General features: G+C 47.0%; 1 protein-coding gene across 1 annotated transcript in view; it reads right to left on the reverse strand.

The window, feature by feature from the left end:
- The window catches only part of Moe (moesin), a 145,421-nt gene extending 132,642 nt beyond the window's left edge, over positions 1-12,779 (reverse strand). Inside the window, exon 1 of the mRNA XM_050171769.3 lies at positions 12,650-12,779. The gene's annotated coding sequence lies outside the window, so the exon portion shown is untranslated. The remainder of the gene's footprint in view (positions 1-12,649) is intronic.
- Between the last annotated feature and the right edge of the window lie 91 nt (positions 12,780-12,870).

Genomic DNA, 12,870 nt, shown 5'->3' on the forward strand with positions numbered 1-12,870 from the left:
AATACAGGCACAAAGTCCGCACAATTAAGTAATGAAGCGTAATTAACAACAATCTGCGGCCTACAAAAACGACGAAATACCAGAATATAAAGCAAGAAAGAAAACGAGCAATTACGAAAAGATTATAACTCGCCCATCTAACTCCACTTATAGTTCGCTGTAAATCAACAATTCTACACTTTGTCACTATTGCGTTGCACTGCCTTAGTAGCACGATTTTTATTAATTTACTGCGGCCACACCGTTGCTTCTGTTTCCTCAACCTTCTTTTCCTTTTTCTTTTTTTCCAGACCACAACAGCGTAATCATCCACGACCTGTACGCAACAGTCAGTGCCCGCCTGCGCGCCGGAGTCACTTTCAGCGACTACGCTGGTTTTTTTTTTTGTGTGTGTTTTTTTCATGACAACTACCTTGAAGACCAAAAATAAGCGAGCACACCGTGAAGTGTGGTCGAAAACACCTGCACGTCAATAATCCGCAGTCATGGCCGGGTGTAAAGAGGAAAGACATGGCAACCGAAGAACGAGGATAGAGGGGCAGATGTACACGGGGAAAGTAAAGCCAGGGCGTTCGTATAGAACGGATCCTTTGCCTCTTTCCTCATTACGCCACAAATGTTTCTGCTTGCCGTTGCAAATTAAACCGCCACGTAGTTACGGAGCGGATGTTCTTGCCCACGCGTTCCCCGTTAATCGAGGCAGAGCGTATGTATACGGACGCTCTGCCGTTCATCTGAGGTAAACGTGACGCGACAGCATGGTACGTGTACGTAATAAATATAGCGCGATTGAGTCACAGCTATATATATATATAGGGATGCTCCTAACTAGTTTTTGCTCTTCGTCGTATTTCATTCTGTTAAACTGAATTGCACGCACGGACTCTGCGCACTTTCACCGCCGAGTCAGGTTCCGCCTCCACGCGCTGTGATCGCCATCTGATGTGTGCAGATTACACGCATCAGCAGCAGACACTATCAGTGTTGGGTGCCCACAGAAATAGTTCGTGTGTACGTGCGTGTGTGTGCTTAGGTTTTTTTTTTCCTTTTTTTTCTATCCTTCTTTATTTCTCACCTATTGCATCCCCTTTCCCCTCCCCCAGTACAGGGTAGCCAACCGGAGATAATTTCTGGTTAACCTCCCTGTCTTTCCTTTGCCTTTCTCTCTATATCTATCAGTGTTGGACTGAAAAACCGTCTGTACTGAGATATAGCTCCAGTTCTTTGCTTACACTATACTAACAAGATTTGAACACGAGCTGGCGTAATCGAAAAAAGAAGAAAAAATAAAAAAAGTATGCAGCACTCACGCGAAGGGTGTGGGGGGGGGGGGGGGGGGGAGGTGCTATAAAGCGTGCGATAACTGCAAAACGCGAAGCGTTTTTCAGCATGGTTGGAATATCTGCAAAGTGTTTATAGATGGGCCAACGTGTTCATGTAAGGCGAGAAAGCGTTTATGTGACAAGTAGCAAAAGGACGGCGACGGCATAGCAACATATTTATTTATTTATTTTTGCTCCGCAGTGAAGGAAAGTTGCGACCTGGGTCTTTCCCGAAGGTGGTAGTACAATCTAAGTAGTGTCAGCTGCTACGGGGAAACGACCGGGGAATTTTAGGCCGAGGTAAGAATGAGGGAAACCGTTTTGTTATTGTGTGTAAGCGTTAAGTGTGCGTTGTTATATTCCGCGGAAAGGCCAAGTAAGTTCTGTATTGTTATATTGTGTCAAGTAATACAGCATAAAAAAAAAGCGACGGTGGCTTCATGGTTATAGCGCACCGGCTGCTGTGGTTGGGGGCCGTGGTTCAATCACACCAGTGGACTTTTTTTTTTTTTTTTGTTAGAAGATCGAAAACAATGCGAGACATGACCCTATACCTACCTACCTACTGCAAAGTATAGCTGCTATGAGCCAAAGAATGCCTCACACCAGAAAGAAAAGAAAAAAGTTGTTTACGTCCTATCTTTAAAGCAAAGAATTAAGCTCTCAGTTCTCTTAGTCGCTGCTTCGACTAAGCTCGCAAGAGGAAATTGAGACATCCATCCCTAGAAAATTGAGAGAGATAAACAGATGGACGTACGCACAGACAGACATCTAGATAGCTATCTAGTTACGTGGAAACTGCGAAACTGCATTTACTTATACAAAAAGGTCAACACACAAACAGATAGGTCCGGCGTTAATCACCGCGAGCGCGCTTCGAGCAAATAAAGAAAACGAAGAAGGGGCCATCTGGCGCCAGAGCCCGTCGACCGCGCATCTGGCTCGCTTCCAGATCTTCCACTTTGATTTGGTTATTTCGTGGACGAGGCTCGTCCATCGTAGGCGATTTAGAGGTCGTTGACGCTAATTCATGCCTGTCACCACGTATTTTTTGTTTCTTCCCCGAAACCAAGTTGTGCTGGAACAACGAGGAATAAGACCTCCGCATGCAGGCATGGACGCTAACGCCTCCTCCTTGGCGCACTTCGAAGAAGCCCACCACTCCGAGGCTGCATGCAGTACTCGCGGAAATCCCTTTTACGGGCACGTAATCCATTCTGTGACCGACTGAAGAGCCCGTAAGCCCATGTAATGCTCAGCCGCCAGAGAAGCCCGCATGGAGTCGACACAGACACGGGAGGAAGAAAGGAAGAGAAAGATAAGCAAGACAAAAGAGTGGGCAAGCTGGTATATACTGATCGATCGATTGACCGACCAACCGACTGACTAAACCGACTGGTTTAGTGCGCCCCACTGCCTTCGTATTCAGCCTTATCTTCGAGTCTCGTTTACTTGCCGCATACCTTGGGCCTACGCCATGCGATATCTATCTATCTATCTATATCTTCGAGCCTCTTTTACTTGCCGTACACTGTGGGCTTACGCCATGCGATATCTATCTATCTATCTATCTATCTATCTATCTATCTATCTATCTATCTATCTATCTATCTATCTATCTATCTATCTATCTATCTATCTATCTATCTATATCTATCTATATCTATCTATATCTATCTATATCTATCTATCTATATCTATCTATCTATCTATATCTATCTATCTATCTATATCTAGCTATATCTATCTATCTATATCTATCTATCTATCTATCTATCTATCTATCTATCTATCTATCTATCTATCTATCTATCTATCTATCTATCTATCTATCTATATCTATCTATATATGTCTATATCTGTCTATATCTGTCTATATCTGTCTATATCTGTCTATATCTGTCTATATCTGTCTATCTATATCTATCTATCTGTCTATCTGTCTATCTATCTATCTGTCTATCTATCTATCTGTCTATCTGTCTATCTGTCTGTCTGTCTGTCTGTCTGTCTGTCTGTCTGTCTGTCTGTCTGTCTGTCTGTCTGTCTCTCTGTGTCTCTAGATAGATAGATAGATAGATAGATAGATAGATAGATAGATAGATAGATAGATAGATAGATAGATAGATAGATAGATAGATAGATAGAGTGGCCACGCAATGTGATGCAGGGGTTCACTTCACGCGACGAGCGGCGCGCTCCGTTTGCACGTCAACCACCGCTGCGCGCTCAGGTCAACGAGGAGGGGGACAGGGGCGCCGGACATTGCGGTTTCGTGTCGTGACTCGCGACAGCGAGCAGCAAAGGTGCGCGACGGTGAAGGAGGAAGAGGAGGAAAAACGCACGCCACCACCGACGAGGAGGCGCCTTGGCGAGACCGTTAGATGCACTGAACCGCGCCGTGTCGCGAGACGCCGAGACAAACCGGTGCGCAATCCGGTCACGATGTGCGTGTGTACTTATATATGCGTGGTATATATAGTAGTATATGCGTGCCGAGCATTTAACAGAGACCGTTTATATGGTTCCGAGCTTTAAAAAAAAAAAAATACGGTTGCATGAACCAGCACAGAGACTCTACGCACACGCCCTAAACAATGGCACTATGACAAGTTAAAAAAAAAAAACAGTTTATTGCACGAAGCTATGTTCTCGACTATACGTGTAAGCGACATATTCAACGCACGATAATTAGATTAGCAGGCGACGCGCGCGTTCCGTCCGCTCTATACATATACCCGCTGTGGTTATTCAGCTATGGCGTTATGCTGCTGGTCACGAGGTCGCGGGTTCGACTCCCAGGTCGCGGCGTCCGCACTTCGATGGGGGGGGGGGCGAAATGAGAACGCTTGCATACTTTAACGGCAAGCGCTAAAGAACCCCAACTGATCAAAATGAATGAAGTGAAATGAAATGAAGTGCCCCATAATCATTTCGCGGTTTTGGCACGTGGAACCATATAATTTCATTAATTTACAAACTACAATGGTATTTGGGCATTGATTCGTTTCCTACGTCGGGAGAGGGGTTACAACGAGTTACGCAGGACCTGCAGCGGTGAGCCATGGCTCACATGTAGCGCGACACAGCGCAAGAGAGTAGTCGGTATATATATGCATGTGGTGCAGGCACTTGCCCTACAGCCGATGCACTTGCCCTTGTCCCCGCTTCCTCCGTGTGCGCTTCTAGAACCTCACACACATGGAGGCGCGAGACGTGTGGTTCTACTTTGGGTTGTACGACAGTGACGTCCACGGGCGTACGATCACGCAAGCTCAGGCCTCGCCTGCCGGCCCTAAAACGACACAATTGCGTGCGAGTCGTCCCTCCCCACGCTTCAAAACCGCCAAGCGATCGTAAAAGTTTGTCTTTATGGCCTTCAGAACGACGTGAGCGCCGGCTTATACAGGAGGCAACCGTAAAGGCGACATCTCCGAGCGCAGTAGACAACGGCGCTGCGCGCCTGCGGTCGAGCCGTATATAATACGAGCGAGGAAGCAGTGAAACATGCCGAGCCCTGCTGACCGTAGCATGACCGGCCCCCATCTTGCGAGCCTTAGCTTTCTTTCGAAGAACGGAAAACACGGTACTTTTAGGAGATAGAGTAAACATTTACACGTGTGAGAATATATACCGGGCCGAAAAGAAAGAACATGCCGGGCGTGGCATGCGTGTATACTAGCTGTAATCGATTACGAGTAACCTCAGACCGAAGTGACAAGTATAAACCACGCATCTAGCTTTGTTGCGTTCTGCAACTCGAAGGAAATCTGCATGTGTATATAGATGAGGCAACCAGTTACGCTCGCCACTTTCACTGGCGTCATTGCGGTGACGAACTCCTTTGAATATCGGAGTCTCTCGAAAACAGCGTATTAGACCGGGAAGGCACGCAGGAAAGATGCGATTAGGTTTAGTGGGCGGAAAAACTGAGCTTTTATAGGCTGCCACAGAGCATATCATGCACGCTATATAGCGCCGACAAGATGCAGAGCGTGACGTCACGAAGATGCAGCGGCGCTGCAGCATGCCGTCACGCTCCGTGCTTTAGGTCCGTGCGAGCAAAAACTTTTTTTGTTTTCGCTTGGCAAACTACTCTAGCGCGACTTCTGTCGGCAGGCAAGATTTGCTGGCGTAGCCTAGTTTTAGAAAGTTACTTCGCAAAGGCTCTTTTTTCGAAGCGGTGACCAGAGAAGACGAAAAGAAGCGTGAAACGTTACGTATAATCGTCTGCTGCGCAACGATCGAGTAGTTGAGGGAAGAAATTACAGGGGTAACGTCAAGAGACAGGAAGACAGTGCGTGGCGTGGATAACCATGTGCACTGGAAAAACGGGGGTGCACACGGCATTCTATATAGTTGAGATTAAGAGAAGGAAATGATGTTGGGTAAGCCATGTAATGGATAGGGCAGATAGCCAGTGGCCTATTAGAGTTACGTAATGGGTGCCAAGAGGATGGAAGCGCAGTTGAAAATGGCACAGAAATAAGTGATGTGCTGGAATGGGGAAACCTGCACGCATTGGATGGTGTCAGCTGAAGCAAAAACAGCGATAAATGAAGATGGCTGGGAAACCTTTCGTCCTGCAGTGCATCTAATAGTGATGATGATGATGATGATGATGATGATGATGATTGCGAACAGACACAAGATTTGGCTTTTGATGTATCGTGTACATAGCTTCCAATGGCGATTCAAATGGGTCGCGCAGCTCAGGGCGAAAACCGGTTCGGAACAAAGTACCAAGTGTCACCGACATCAGCAAGGGTGGTTATTGGAGCAGCGATTGAAGCGCGACTATGTGATGAGGCAACGGAGGAAAAGTGTTTTTAATTAAAAGGAGAACAGTTTGATCCATTCAACGAAGACAAGATATATAATCTATATTATGTATACCCGTGGTGAGAAAAGAGATGACGAACTCTATTTTACTTAATCATTAGCAATAGACACCTCTTTCCCTGCGCCCACTATAAAAGGGGGCGTCGACGCCCCTATCATTTGCGATATAATATTCCTACACCGAGCTTGCAGTGCAATGCAGCTTTTGAAGTGCGCAGAAAGGCGCGCTCGTAAAGTTCACTTGTTACAATGCGCCCGCCTCACACGTTGTGTTGATTTGCTTACCAACGTTTGTCTGCATTCCGGTGTCGCGGGTAGCTTCATCGTTTCTTAACGTGTTCAGTAAAGAGTAGCGAGCTACGACCGTCAGACAATTGTACACTTTAGATGCTTTCGTGGGCCTGCTCTGGATGACGGGCTTGGCGACCGACGATGCGATCAGTGCTCTGCACACAAATCATGTCGGCCTGCAAAGATACTGTGTCCTGTGCAGGGGTGCGGTTTCGACACCCGTACGGCTGACCTTGTGTGGGGCATTTGAAGATACAGCTCTAGTGACCGACCACCAAAAACAAATTTCACGCCTTTCAGAACAAAAAATGACGTCACTTCTGTTTCTAACAGGTATGGCATCACTTTTTTTTTCTTCGCCGGAATTATTCCCTCACCACACAAATGGCGCTAAGTCCCATGGACCACCGTATTAGCAGAGTCCATTAACATGGAAGGACTCTGGTATTAGTAAGAGACGATCGGAGGTTTTGTGGCACAAAAGTAGGGAGACCTACTTTTCTGCTCAGAAGTTCGAAATGATTGGACGTCGGCTCACATATTGAGCGACGGATACGCACCGATGTCAGGGACGTCTTACATTAAAGTGCCGGAAAAGAACAGGCTCGGGTAAACGTCATGTGTGTCAGGCACGAAGCTATTCGACGACAACGATTGCACGCGTTCCTGTTCATGGTGCCTCTATAGCTGTATGTATACGTACAGGCACCGGCACGAGTGCGCCAATGTCGTAACGTACTATAATCTGTTAGCCGTCCCTGCAACTTTGGCGGCATAGCGTACGCTATATATACACGAAATACATGCATGCGCATCGTTCATGCAGAAGCCAGCGGCACAAGCCATGGAGGAAGCCCGTCGGAATACATGAGAGCCACGTAACGCATAAACCATGCAGGATTCGCGTAACGATTCCATTGAGGAAGGTCGACCGCACTATATCTCGTCTCGCGACGTGGCATGGCGCAACCTTTCCGGCAAAACGCACCAGACCGATATCCCCGTTCGACGCATGGCTGTGGACTCGATCGCATCCCGACTGTCGCGCCCTCGGCACGCAGAAGCTGCAACGCCGATCTCTGCAGACGTCACAGTAGGGTTGCCGTCTGCTGTCTACCGTGTCGTCTGCAAGGTTTCGCCAGATGGACGTCGTGTGCATGACCAGACGACGAGGCCAAGAAAGATGGCGATGCGGACAACGCCCGCACCACCGTGGCCCGGTCGGACAAAATAGACGTAATACCTGCGTCATATCGACGTCATGTAGTTGGTGCAAGGAGGGCCAATGCGAAAGGGCAGCGCTTCGTTTGAATTCAAGACCGCTCACGTTTCTTGTTCTTACGCTGAAATCAATAAAGTACTGCAGCAGAGATTGTTTTACTGGAGAATTACTTCGGCCCCTAATTGGCGTGAAAAAGTGAAGTTATAATTCATATTTCAGTCGCTAAAGCCTTTGTACTTTTTAGGTGTTTACTAACACTGCATTTCACGCTGGATAACAAATACTACAGATCTACTGTCTTTTACAAAAACGTTACTGATACAGTAAATGAGCTGTGTTAAGAGCAAATGCCGTAAGAAATGTCTTGACGAGACCGGAAGCATTACCACCAGTATCTACGTTTTCTGTTGAGAGTGTAAATAGTACATTCCTGAACATGTAAAATTTGTTATTGCATTATGCGCAACCCCCAAAATGCGGCACATCTTTCTTTCTTGCTGAATTTAGGCTTGCAACCGAAGTGTGCCCTGGTGGCTTCGCTGTATGCTCGCAATCGCAAGAGCGCTAGGCAGCGAATATGCGTCTATTTGAAGCGCTAACGCCAATGCGAAACTCAATTCTTGAAAGACGCAATCCACACGAAAAGGTGTCAATGTTGCCTGTAAGTAGACCTCTGTAGCCGAAATTAATTTACAGACTCGATAACGCTCATATATCATCAATCGCACACACAATGGCGTCACAGAACGCAGTCCACAAAGAATAACAGAACGTGGTATGAGACAGCAAGAGCAAGCAATTATTTAGTAAAAGAGCAAGTAATTAGTTAGAGGAAAGCTTAAGGAGAATATTAAGCCACACTAGTAAATTACGCTTCTGCATATGGCAACTTCTGGGAATGGAAATACGTCTTCTTCCAAGTCTGCAATCACTGACCACTTTTTTGAAGTTGCTACCAATTGTTGATTTTTTCCTTTTGCATCACGTTTTTTTTTTTTGCAGATGCTTTGTACTCACCCCCTCTGTAGCGCCTCATATGCTCGAATTTATACAAATAAATAAATAAATAAATAAATAAATAAATAAAGACATATCGTGAAAAGAGGTTTGATAAGCCAGAACGAAAGACGGGTGGCGACGCCGCCCGGAAGTTCCCGCAACGTCTTCCCGTGACGTCACAGATTTTGACACCATCCGCTCTGTTAGTTTATCAGTAAAGGAAGATTACGTTCGAAAGGAACCACAAACGCCCAGCTACGTACAGCAAGTTTCGAGAAATCTTCCTGTCTCGAAACGGTATAGGCACGCGAGAATTCGAAATCCCTGACGTCACGTGACCTTATCGGCGCGAAACCCAAAAAACGCAAAGTTTGGCTTTCGTTCGCTTCCAGTTATAACGAACATTTTATTCCCCGACAAATTAATTAAATATGTTTTTAAACAATGATTTACAAGTTTCAATTGATTTGGTGTTCCTCATGACACCTGTTGATCTTTAGCGTCCCTTAAAGGCCAAGGCAGTTCACAACGGTTACCTTCACTATTAATCAACGTTTAATAGTAACGTCAGTAGTGCAGTGGTCGATCGCCTCGGTCGTTTCGTCGCCGCGTGCAACGTCGCGCATCGCACTGTTCACGGAATGACACGGCCCAGCCCCGCGGTTACCGGCTCGGCCTTACGAAAGCCCTACAGCTATGAGCTTTCTCCGTAAAATCTGTACAGCGCTGCGAGAACTAGCGCTGTAGCCGACATAATCCAAGCGCTTATAAATCGAACGTAAAAGAACAAAAACAAAATCTCACTACAATCGCGCGCTCCGCGACTGAGCTCGACTGTCTTGTCGACCGTCCTGATTGTACGCTAGACAGTTAGCCAACAGACACCGACCAGTCACCAGCGAAAACATCGGTACGTTTGTCGTCTGCTGATCGCAGCATCCGCCATGCTGCACCGTATTTAGCAAGACGAGGCATAAGCAGTCGCAGCGGCGTTCATGATGCGAGCCGCGCGAAGCGCCCCATCGCGCACGAAGTCCTCCGGTTAAAAGAACGAAAGAAAGGAAGAAGGGGGTCTGCTGTACGGCGCGCATTCATCACGGAAACTTGCGTCGCTCATGCATAAAGGCGCCGACACCAAAATTACGCGGAAGAAATTAAACGCGCGCCTGCTAGCATGCGCACGGCCTTCGGTATACCGGAGGGGGCACGCGGGTGAAAGCCGCCGTTGCTGCCGCGCTGCCAGCTGTACGGGCGCGCGCATGTGTCATCGAGTCGTCACTGATGCGTCACCCAGAAAACTGTGCAGTGTGATTTGCCGACGCCTCGGGGCACGCATACACAAATCGGCCTGACGCTCATTATGTATGTGCACGCCTATATGCCATCGAGATGCCACTGGTGCGTTACCGATTAGTGTGCAGTGAGGCTCGATATTCCCATTCGTGTGCATAGACGTGTTATATATATACGGGTTTGTGTGTGTCGATTGGACGTACCCAACGAAGCGCATTAACTTGCTTGAAAGGTCCAGTCACTACACGTGCCACCTAATTACAGGGGTCGCAAATGTTAATGGAACACCGTTGCTATTGTAATAAAGCTCAAGTCCTTCGCGGCGTGTATAGAAAAAGCTTATTAGATTTTCTTTTTCGGAGGGGGGGGGGGGGGGGGGGCGGCGTTACGTGCTAAAACTACGATATGATTGTGAGGCACGCCGTAATGGGGGACTCCGCAAGTTTCCACCACCCCAGGGGATACTTAAGGTGACCCCAATGCACGAGACACGGACGTTTTTGCATTTCGCCCCCATCGAAATGCGGCCGCCGCCGCCGCCGCCGCCGGGATTCGATCCCGCGACCTCGTGCTATAGCAGCGCAACACCATAGCCGCTAAGCCACTGCGGCGCGTGCAGCTTACTAGATTTGACTGGTACACTGGTATCAGCCACACCTACAAAGACGAACTGTGCTTTTTCGTGCACTGTATACGTATACAGAAACGCGCTGTGCACAGCCCAGTAAAATTCCCTCGGTTTTCCGTACCGTTTCCCACAACGGAAATGATATGGGAATGGGCACGCACGAAGTTCGTAAGAATGCACATACGAAAATGACGTGGAATACGGAATCGTAAACTTCTGCGAGGAAAGTCCATCTTTCCTTCTTTGTTTGTTTGTTTCTTTGTTTATTTCAGAGACCTTCGCGTTCGCAAACTCACGCCAGACACCACGGCGCGCCTGACCTGTGGACCCTCCTTTGATTTCAAGTTGAACGACCTCGACCCAACAGGGATCTTTGCAGACGGCTTATGTTATATAATGTGCGTGTACATTCACTGTCACACTTAATCCGAACACAAACGCCATTTCGCTTCTCCTACGGACAGTGCTGAAGCTTTCGGGTTGGGATGCCTAATAGCTTAATGCGTCTTCCTTCAAAATGCATTGGATGCTTGCTCCTTGGAACCCATGATTGTTAAAATTATATGCCTATACATACTCCACAGTTCGGGCTAAATCTGACTGCGACTGTGCATTACAAGCAGACGCTGTCATTAACGCACATCTTTTCAGAAGTGAAGAGAGCCCGACGTCTTATTCACTTGTGTTTCCTTTGACACTACTATATATACACAGCTGCCTTGTGCCCAATTCTCACTTAACGATCCCCCTGCATACAAAGTGTTATTGCCGCAGCATATACATGTAAACGTGCATAGCCATTGGTTCTCTTATATACACGTACATAAGATGACCGTAATTAAAGTAGGATGCGGCATGTGCGGTCGTAATTGCCTTTCTAGCGGAGAAAAAGCTGGCGCCGGCATTTTGAAAACTAACGTATAATGAAGATACTGATGCCATGCAGTTTATGACATATTTTAATTGCGACGCAGAATATGCTCCAAGTACTTAGAGAATAAGCCCGCGCATTGGATATACGATGCAGATGAGACTTTCAAGTTACACGGTAGAAAAAAAAAAAAGTGCATTCTGCTGTTCTAGAACGTACCGTTTGAATATGCAAATGACTGCTTCCATTCATTCCAAATCCTCTCGTGCCATATGAATTAACTCAGGTCGCTACAAAACTGAGCACATCCGTGAAATAAACAGGAATAAACAAGCCTGTAAGTTCGTGGGGAAATAGATGTACAAATTTCGAATTTTAACCAGCCCCAATAAATATATTTAAAGAAAATTCAGAGAAATATGCTGGAAGCACACCTTTGTTTCCTTTAGATTTGTACATTTAAGGAAAGATGGCTAGACATACAAGCTTATGACTGCATTTTGAAAAAAGAAAGTTATTCTTACAACTTTACCAAGCGATTTATACCAACGGTTTCTGCCAACACGTATCGCCGAAAAAGCGCACGAGTGCAAACAATGTCGTGAGCCCATGCAGATCGACCGTTGTCGTAATTTTAGTCACGTGACCCGGTGCGCTCACATGACCGATGACCCTACGCGCATGTTTCGAGTTGCTCGTGCCAACATAAGGGGCGTGACCGCACCGTTTCGTTGCCTCATCCATGGTGATGTGGAGAGCAGTCATCGATGTACATATATGCACGATTAATGCCAAAAACATTAACTTCTAAACCAACTCGCGCGCATAGTTTGTGACGTGCGCGATATGTTTTAATTGTCACTTTAATGATCACATTCATAAAATAAGAAACTTGCAAGAAGTCCTGTTAGGAGGAAAACGAGCGAGTACCGTAATTTTTTTTCTTAAGAAGCTCTGTGTACTCAGCGATCAACTACACTGCACTGTGCGCATGAAAGCGCCTATGTCGCAGGACGAGCCTGCGCACAAATTACTGCAGTTAACGCAGGTATGCACGGGCACGTGACACTGCGCGTTTTTCCCTGTTGATCACTTGAATAATTTTTTCTCAGTGATATATAGGACAGTATTAAAACCGGGTAGTGACTTTTAACGCTTTGCAGAACGAAATTTCAGCTCACCGGTACGGAGTCCTCGTTGCACCTCTTGCGCCGTACAAATCCGATTAGGAACCGTATCCTCTCCGGCAATCCCCGTGCTGCACCTTGCGCGAGCCGCACACTCCAACTCCGCGCCGCAAGGAACAGTTATCGCGGCGCCCGTCGGCTGCTCAAACGTGATGGCATGCCGCTTGGGGGCTTTACTTGCGCTCGCCGTCGCCAGGGTCGCGGCGGTAGCGTTA

This window comes from Dermacentor andersoni, chromosome 6 (genome assembly GCF_023375885.2).
Source record: "Dermacentor andersoni chromosome 6, qqDerAnde1_hic_scaffold, whole genome shotgun sequence".
Taxonomy (NCBI): Eukaryota; Metazoa; Arthropoda; class Arachnida; order Ixodida; family Ixodidae; genus Dermacentor; species Dermacentor andersoni.